At 31.9% G+C, this 9,012-nt stretch overlaps 1 long non-coding RNA gene across 1 annotated transcript; it reads right to left on the reverse strand.

Moving 5' to 3' along the window:
• Nucleotides 1–6,916: 6,916 nt before the first annotated feature.
• Nucleotides 6,917–8,378, reverse strand: LOC121214692 (uncharacterized). The gene is made up of 2 exons (XR_005910332.1): nucleotides 8,280–8,378; nucleotides 6,917–7,043 (listed from the first exon to the last, which is right to left on the reverse strand). It is a non-coding gene; the product is annotated as an uncharacterized lncRNA (long non-coding RNA).
• Between the last annotated feature and the right edge of the window lie 634 nt (nucleotides 8,379–9,012).

Genomic DNA, 9,012 nt, shown 5'->3' on the forward strand with positions numbered 1-9,012 from the left:
AAAAAATAAGAAATTTTCTTGATTTAACATTCAAAATAAAAAGGGATACGAATGAAGTGACAGAAATGATTACATGTGTGGCATGGATTGTGTGTAGGCCACTATGTGAAAGTGAAAGTCATGGTCACGTGTGTAGTACTATATGCAGGCTACTACGTGTACCAAAATGATAGGTCGTATTGTAGTACTATGTGCAGGCTACTATGCGTACCAGATAGCTTCGATCACGTGTGTAGTACTATGTGTAGGCTACTATGTGTATCGGATAGTGATGGTCACATGTGTAGTACTATGTGCAGGCTACTATGTGAACCCGTATCATTAATTATAAGGTGATTGCTATGTGCTGATCCCACCGGATATCATTGATTACAAAGGGTGGTTGCTGTGTGTTGAATCCACCGTGTATCTGTTATTATTCCGAAGTGTTCATCGGGAAATTGACTAAGTGAAAATACATGAGATCATGTAACGATTAAGTGATTGAATGATGAATATATGTGTGGAATTGAATTGAATAATGATTGAAAGTGAAAAAGGGAAATTATGAAAAAGTAAAATTAGCAACAAAACAGTTTTGGACAGTAACAATAGTGTGACTTTGAAAATCACCAAAATGGTTAAAATTGAATTAAAGAGTGAATGAGATATGAAATGAAATCTTAATGAGTCTATTTTACATAAAAGAAACAGAGCAAGCAAAAGATTATATATTTGAGATATTGAATTTAGTGAGGTAGGATCGATTGATTTGGAATCCCTTGTCCTAACTTTGGAAAATAATTACAAATTGTACAAAAATAATATGAGTTATGATTTATATGCTTAGAATCCTTAATGAGTCTATTTTCAAAGGAAATAAACGGAAATATCATCTAAATTCTGTAAAATGAGATAATTCATTTTAGTGAAGAAAGGTCAGAGATGTTGAGCAGTGAAATAAGGGTGATTTAAAGAATAAAATTTACTAATTAGCTAAGCCAAAAATTCTTAAAATTTTATGGTATGAAGATATGGGAGTCTAGTTTCGGGAAAAATTAACGGAACTTAATTTGGAGCTCTATAGCTCCGGATAAAAATAATTTAGTGACTGTAACTCGACTAGACAACTTTGAATTTAAATATAAGTGAATAGTGAAATTATGTATAATGCTATTTAAGAATGTTATATAGATAAAGGTTGTGGGATGGAGAGGAGGAGGAGGACAATAAAGTATATGAATTAATTGTGTATAATTGGTTAAATGTCTGATTATAATCGATAAATGTTGAAATAGGAGTGATGCTTATATTGGTGCATTATTGGTCATGGTCAGCTCATGAGAGAAAACAAAGTTTCATAGCATATGCGTGTGGTATATTTGGCATGAAATGGTGTCATGAGTGGCTCATGAATTAACTGATGTTGGTAAGTTGATGCATAATTATAGTTTTCAAATATATACATATTTGTAATATTTGTTATGTGTTTCGAAAAGGGGGAATAAATAGTATACTAAAAATTCGGCCATGGTGCTAGTTTATGTTGAAGGAGTGTTTTATGACATATCTTAAGTAATGGAATGTTATGAATTTTGAGATTAATTTGCTAGTCAAATAAATGACAAATGAATTGATTACGTATTCGTAATTTTGACATATGCTTGGTATATGAAACGTAACAATATATGCTTGAATAAATTTTAAGTATTCGAATGACATGGATTTATGGTGATAAGATTCGAACATTGAATTCATAAAGCACAGGTATGTATTATTGTTGTGTGATAGCTTGGTTCGAGGAATTGGTTAGGTAAATGGTAAGTGAAAGCATTTATGGATATAGAAGAAAATTTGGAGTGAATATAGATCAAAGATATTGAGCAGTGAAATAGGGGTGACTTTAAAGAATAAAATGTACTAATTTTCTAAGACAAAAATTCTAAAAATTTTATGGTAAGAATATATGAGAGTCTAGTTTCGGGGAAAATTAACGGAACTTAATTTGGAGCTCTGTAGATCTGGATAAAAATAATTTAGCGACTGTAACTCGACTAGACTTTGAATTTAAATATAAGTGAATAGTGAAATTATGTATAATGCTATTTAAGCATGTTATATACATAAAGGATGTGAGATGGAGAGGAGGAGGATGACAATAAAATATATGAATGAATTGTGTATAATTGGTTAAATGTCTGATTATAATCGATAAATGTTGAAATAGGAGTGATGCGTATATTGGTGCATTACTGGTCAGCTCATGAGAGAATAAAGTTTCATAGCATATGCGTGTGGTATATTTGGCATGAAATGGTGTCATGACTGGCTCATGAATTAACTGATGTTGGTAAGTTGATGCATAATTATAGTATTCAAATATATACATATTTGTAATATTTTGCTATGTGATTCGAAAAAAGGGGAATAAATAGTATACTAAAAATTCGGCCATGGTGCTAGTTTATGTTGCATGAGTGTTTTATGACATATCTTAAGTAATGGAATGTTATGAATTTTGAGATTAATTTGCTAGTCAAATAAATGACAAATGAATTGATTACGTATTCGTAATTTTGACATATGCTTGGTATATGAAACGTAATAATATATGCTTGAATAAATTTTAAGTATTCGAATGACATGGATTTGATGGTGATAAGATTCGAACATTGAATTCATGAAGCACAGGTGATGTATTATTGTTGTGTGATAGCTTGGTTCGAGGAATTGGCTAGGTAAATGGTAAGTGAAAGCATTTATGGATATAGAAGAAAATTTGGAGTGACTATGAAATTTAGTTCAATTAAATGATTTCATCAATTAAATATTGTGTATACCAGAATGTGTTAGTGAATTACATAGAATGTGTTAGTGAATTACATATTCGTAAATTGACATTCAAAGTTCAGTTAGTGATATATGAAAATAACATGAAAAGATTTATGATTGTGATTAATATTGGTTCTGACTTAAAGTGGATTCTTCAATATTGGATTATTTAATGGATATATTGAGCATATGAATAGGTATGTATTGGGCCTCGTAAACCTTAATTAGCAACTCGAAGATAATAATTTGAAAGTTTTTAATTTGAATGGAATTTTATAACTCGGTTTAATATGTTTATAAGTGTATTTATTCTGGTAATGTCTTGTACCCTATTCCAGCATAGAATACGGGTAAGGGGTGTTACAATGTGACATCACCAGATTCGGCCCTAATATTTAGGTCGGGTTTGGGGTGTTACATTTAGTGGTATCAGAGTTATGGTTTAGTCGGTTCTCGGACTAACATAGGGTATGTGAGTTTAGCTATATATGTCATACTATTACTCGTGATAGTGTAATACCTTCTGCCTCTAAGGAAATTGTTCTGTTAAGACAGAGATGACTTCTAACCGAGCTGCTTTCAATAATGCTGAAAATTTATATTGAGGTAATTGAAATGTGTTTATGATGAAACGAAATTTAGAAAGGTATAAATAATGAAAGAATAAACTTAAAATTATATGATTGAATTTTTCCTTAAGTAAATTTGATTAAAGTTAGTGAGTTCAATCAAAATATCTGTTTCCTTAAATAATATGGTTAAAGGATCTTTGGTTTGCATGCTAAAAGAATGTTGAAAGATTGTGTGTTTGAGCTGTATCCTCAGCATGAAGAAAATAGTATCTTGATATGTTAGTGTTTGATATTTGAAATCAATACAGTTGTTTTATTAAAGTGAATTGAATTATCGAGATGTGATTTGAGTTATATGTAACTAAGCATGTCCTCAACTAAGAGAATAAATTCGGTGCACTTATGAGTATGAAGATAGATAGTCAGAATGAAAAAAAAAATTTATATTTCAAAAGTATGAAAAGAGATGATCATAAGTTAAAAAAAAGCTTATATTGTGATAAGCTCATCCAAGTATGTTGGTGCTTATATGATGCTATGTTCTCAACATATTTGATTAAGTGAATATGGTAAGCGAATTTACTTAAATAGATGGAATGTGTGTTTATGTATATTTGTTAGAATAAGTGAAATCAGTATGTGCATATGGTAGAATCTTATGTTTAATTGTTAAGTTAAAGAAAATAATATATTTTTTTATGTCTTTACTATTAAACCATGAATATTATAATAGTATGAAAATTGAATTGGAAGATTAAATTTAGAACGCAAGAATGAGTATTTTCGTTCAGTGATATGTGATGAATTAAGAAAAAGACCATGGTTGGACCATGGCAACATGTGATTTGTGATTTTCGTATAAGACCATATCTGAGATATGGCATCGGTGTGATATGTGCTACTGTGTAAGACCATAGCCGGACTATGACATCAATATGTAAATTTGTGTAAGATCATAGTTGGACTATGGCATAGAGAAAATGAAGTACTCAATTCTGTAAGACGTTCTCTAATTGAATAAATGTCGGTAAGTATCGAAATTTAAATAGATATTAATATTGAGCTCGAGTAAATAAATTCATTGTGTGAAATTGTGGGTGGCAGAAAATATTCATAATAAATAGATGTGTTAATTTGTTTGGAATGAACTACGTGGTTATGATGGTATTACATTGATGATGAATCAAAGTCATATATATATGTGTATCTATGAGAGTAAGTTAAAAGCTTTATGTCTTCACTTCACCCCCTCATCAGTATTGTTTTATGAAAAAATTATCTTGATGAGATAGATATGTTTTTTAACTGAATTAATTCTAACAGTATAGAAGTAAACACTTAAATGTTTGAGTGAAAATGTATTGATTATGAGTTGAAACTCATAAAGGCATGGATCAAAGAGTATAACATTTTGTTATTGATAAATGTTATAATTATATGAGCACATGACTTATGATATTTGGATTATGATGGTATATAGAAATTTCGATGGCGGATACAACCTGAACTAGAGAGCGGAGGCGGTGGTAATGAAGTTTGCGCCGCCGAGGCAAGGCCATCGTAGCGGCGCTCCACTCTTTATCCAAACAAAAAACTAAAAAGTAGAGAGAGAGCAAGTGAAAGATATCTGTGCACTATAACTCCAACATTGCTTGAATTGAATTGAATCTTAGCAGTAGAGGCTATGCGATAGGGCGTGAGAATAAGGATAAGAGTAGTTGCATCATGAGATCCAATGAAGAAGACGAATAAAGAAACAAAAACCGCGTGGAAGAGTGTGCTGGCGAGCTAGCTTTTCTATCAGTTTCAGTTCCCCGCCTTTTTTTATTTCATGGCTAGTAAAGTATTTTTTCCAAGGTTAAGGCTTAGTTTGGATGGGCGGTGTGTTTAGTTCCGGTGAGGTTAAAAACAGCGGTGGTGGTGAGATTAGTTACTGTAGCGGTGAGATTAGAAACAGCGGTGGAGTGTGTCTTTGGATTCAAACGCAGCTGTAGCGGTGAGCTGAAAATAGAAAATGACTTTTAAAGACATTAGATTAAAAATGATATATAATAGAAGTTTTTAAAATTATTTAACAATTACAAATTAATAAATGGTTAAAATTATTACAATTATATTTATTTTTAATAATAAATAATTAAAAATGAATTAAAACTAGAGACAAATTCAAAAATTTATTTTATTTAATATTTCAAAATTAATCATATATTTAATTATAGGGGCTCAATTAATTATTGAAAGATTATTGAAATTATTGAGCCTTTAGAAAAATAAAACATTATTGAAAGATAAAATAATAAAGCAACTCTAGAATAAGGGTCTTAATTCATGTTATTTCAAATGTTTGTCATCAGTAACTCAATGCAAGACATTGCTAGCACCAAATAACTTTAAAACTAAAGCCAACCGTTGGCTAGTAACTGAAATAGCCTATGGCCACCATGTAGAACGTGCAATGTCGAGCCTTGAGCTGGTCATCAATGCTAAAGGGAAGAGTTAAGAATCACATCTGTTGGGGTTTTGACAGCAGAGGAAGAAAACAGAAACAAGTAACCCGGATGATGTAAAGATTAACTTCATTACTTGAATAAGCAATATGCAAGAAAACAGAAGCATTTATGTTACAATGAAATATGGCAGTTAACTAATGTATAACTGCTCCCACTAATACATGACTAAAGCCTAGATAGAATTACAAACAAAATGTAGCTGATATACCAGCTATAACATCAAACATAAATCAATAACTACTCCTACTAACTTTAAGTATAAATTACACTGCAACTAAATCAAGTTACAAATGAACAAAATAAACAAAATGCTGCTGCTTATCTGGTTCAGCTTGGATGCTGGTCTGCATGCTGATTTGCTGCAGGTTTCCTGTTGCATTGCAGGCCAAAGTCAATACAACTATGAACTTACAATGAAAAATATAACACCATTTTTCAGAGTAAATTTATGCCAAATGCTAATTGTTTATTGAAAATATTGAACCCTGATGAACACAAAACAGACTTGAATTTAGTAAGATGGCATTAGCATCAGAAATTAATGCACCAATGGTTCTAGCAAAGCAACAAAAAGAAAGCAATGGACCTTTTATAAACTTAAAAGTGATAGAAAGACCATCCACCTGTAAACTAACAAATTAATGAACGTGAAACCAAAAGTGTCCATAGGATACAACACAACGCATTCTGCTCATATCAGACAATGTCTACATGCAAACTGACTACATAAAGCTTGAGGATAAAAATATTGAGATGGATTAGAAATATAACAACCATAAAGCAGGGTAGCTGGTATTAAAATTGCAGAAAGTTGACAACCTCTGCAGTGAGAGAAACAGGAGCATATCGACGAAGTTGCTTTTGTAGTATTAGACTGCGTGCTTCATTGTTCTCTTTGTACCTTTAAGCAAGTATTTGAACCGTTAACCACAACATGAAATGTCAACATGAATATAACATTTAGATGAATTTGACAATTATTTTGTTCAACAACATGGTCGTAGTTACTCAGCTTACCTTTTGTAATTATATCAAAGACAAGACCATATTGTTTATTTACATCATAAGGAACATATTTAGGATCTGCTTCAGCTAGGTGACTTCTATATTCCCCAAAAGAAATGTATTTTACATCAGAGACTTCGGTATCCTATCATAAAAAAAAGCTAATAAAAAACATTCACATTTTCAGGTAGTTTTGTAGCGGACAAATCACTTATCAGTATTCCCTGTTTACCATTCACCATTCACATTTTCAAAGCATGACTTTCATATATAATTGTAAAGAAAATGTATAATGAACTATTCATTAAGCAGCAGGCACCATCAATAGCCTTAAATTCTGAGACTAAAACCAACTTAAAAGGAGGACAATCATGGTAAAGATGGAAGTTTAGAAGGATGAATCTCATCCATAGAATGAAGACCTGAGAGCTATATTGATATACTTCAGAATAGGGATTCTGCAGCAAATCCATGCAAGCCTATTAGGTTCAAAAACAAACCATAAAAAATGGATTTTCTAAACAAATAAATGTGATCAAACATTATAGACTTTTAGGCTTCTCATTTGTCTTTGTGCAAGATGTTTCTCTTTAAAAAAAACCCCTTAAAAGAGGCACCAAAAGTTGAATTGCACTTACTCTTTGGCAGTCCAATATTTTTTGGAAAATTTTAGAGAGAGAAAGAGACAGACTTGTTCAACTTGTTTCCATAAATTCATCACTGACAGTGGCATTTTTCTTTCAGTGCTCGATTTAGATCAAAAAGGGAACTTCCAATCAAATAAGAGTAAAAAGCTTACAACATGAAAACAGACTGAAATACAACCAAGAGTGGAAGGGCTTAAGATCTAGAGTTGAATTCCACTTGTTCATTCAGTACAAGCAATGTTTAAACTTGAGATGATAAACCATACCTACACCAGATGTTTCACTGTAGTCAACTTTGTCACTACTGTAGACAGGTTTGAATATCAGGAAAAGTAATCCATACTCCACCAGAAAACCAGTAGAAAACAAAATCCATGAAATTTTGAATGATAATTCCGACTGTTATTGACTATTGTTCATCTCAACAATTTTTGGACAAAAAAGTACTTTGATATGGAAAACAAATATAGAATTTTGCATATTTAAAAGGTTTCTTGGCCATCTAGAAACCACTAGGTTTACCATCAGTTAGGAAACTATCAATTAGATATTTAAAAGAAATGTATTAACCAAATCTAGCAAGTATATAAAACAACAAAAAGTAGCAATGATAAACAAGAACATGGGGAGAATATATGTGCACGGCACACATAGAAAGATTAAAGACCGAACAGTTTTTCAAATGCCCTATGAAAGAAGCAGCACTGAAGACTTGTGAAATTGGATTCACTTACTGTGCTGTTATTAGCGATGAGTCACCAGCAGATATATGGCCAGCACTGGAGATATCCCACAACCCTGGCCACGAGTCCTTGCAGTCTGCACGTTTTTGGAGAATAATTCTTGTGTGCTCTCAGTAAAAATCCAGACATGGACTGCTTTATGGTAATCCCCATCTCGATGGACATCTCCCCTGCAAAGAGATCACAATGAGTTACATACCAAGAAACTACCATTATAGAGAAATGCCAGTACAGAAATCATAAGCAACCTCTAACACACAATAATACTCAAAATGAAATATTTTATATCAAATGTATGCCTCCCTAGCTCTAGCTTGCAAGTTTTCCATTCCCAGTTCCAATTTCAAGGACCATAAGCAGCCTCCCCCCCAACTCACACACACACTTGAAAACTTTCAGTTCTATAATCCAGATTGAGTACCAAAAAAATTAAGCAAAAAAATTAAGGGTTCATTGAAAGAAATTACAAACCAAATCAACAAATGAAGCTATTACTACCAATTTCAAGGAACCAGCTTAACTAATCTCAAAGGTTCTATCAAACCCAATTTACAGAAGCTGCAAATAACAAGTATAGCTTAAATTAAATTGTCCTATAATTTTCCAATTTGACAACGGTAAAAACATGTTTTCTGCTAAGAGTAAGCAACAGGCAGTATAGAAAATAAATAAAAGAGCCGGTTGTAAAGTAATCCTTTATGTTGAAAGATCAAAAACAGATAAT

The sequence above is a fragment of the Gossypium hirsutum genome, chromosome D02 (assembly GCF_007990345.1).
Source record: "Gossypium hirsutum isolate 1008001.06 chromosome D02, Gossypium_hirsutum_v2.1, whole genome shotgun sequence".
Taxonomy (NCBI): Eukaryota; Viridiplantae; Streptophyta; class Magnoliopsida; order Malvales; family Malvaceae; genus Gossypium; species Gossypium hirsutum.